A 769-nucleotide genomic window follows, 5' to 3' on the forward strand; every position below is an offset into this window, starting at 1 on the left:
TCAGTGGCAGGTGTTCTGACTTCAACATTGAACTGCTTAACATGTCTGTGAAGGGTCCCGACTGCCAACATCATGAAATCAAAATTCTTCCTTCCAGCCTGCCCTTTCGCGTCTCACTTCCAGTTATTGCCTCTAGGGCAGCGGGTCTCAATCTGTCACGACCCCTTTGGCGGTCGAACGACCCTTTCATAGGGGTCGCCTAAGACCATCCTGCATATCAGATATTTACATTACGATTCATAACAGTAGCAACATTACAGTTATGAAGTAGCAACGAAAATAATTTTATGGTTGGGTCACAACATGAGGAACTGTATTTAAACGGCCAGAAGGTTGAGAACCACTGCTCTAGGACCACCTTCTATCAGCTGTTCAAATTACGATATTAGAATGCTTCTCTCCCACCCATTATAGCAGGAACCACACTGTGTTAGAGTTCTTCGTCTACGATACTTTGTCCCCGCCCCGCAATGAATGAACCTTTTGAGGGTCGGATCCTAATACAAAATGTGGCACAGGTAGCGAATGGCCGTTGAATGGAAGCGAATGGAATTGAGGTCAAACAGACCTACTCGCTCTTCTGCGCCCAGCGGTGGGCCCGGCGCCCGGTCCTCTTCCTGGACTTCTCCGCTCCCTAACGGGACGGGGAGCCAGAGCAGGACTAGTTCGGGTAGCCGAGGGTGGCGGGGCGGCGGCGGGGCACGGCCCCTTTAAGGAGGAGCGCGGGGCGCGGCCCAGGTGAGGGGCGGGGCCGCGGGCGGATCAGCAC

This window comes from Myotis davidii, unplaced genomic scaffold (genome assembly GCF_000327345.1).
Source record: "Myotis davidii unplaced genomic scaffold, ASM32734v1 scaffold818, whole genome shotgun sequence".
NCBI classification, from domain to species: Eukaryota; Metazoa; Chordata; class Mammalia; order Chiroptera; family Vespertilionidae; genus Myotis; species Myotis davidii.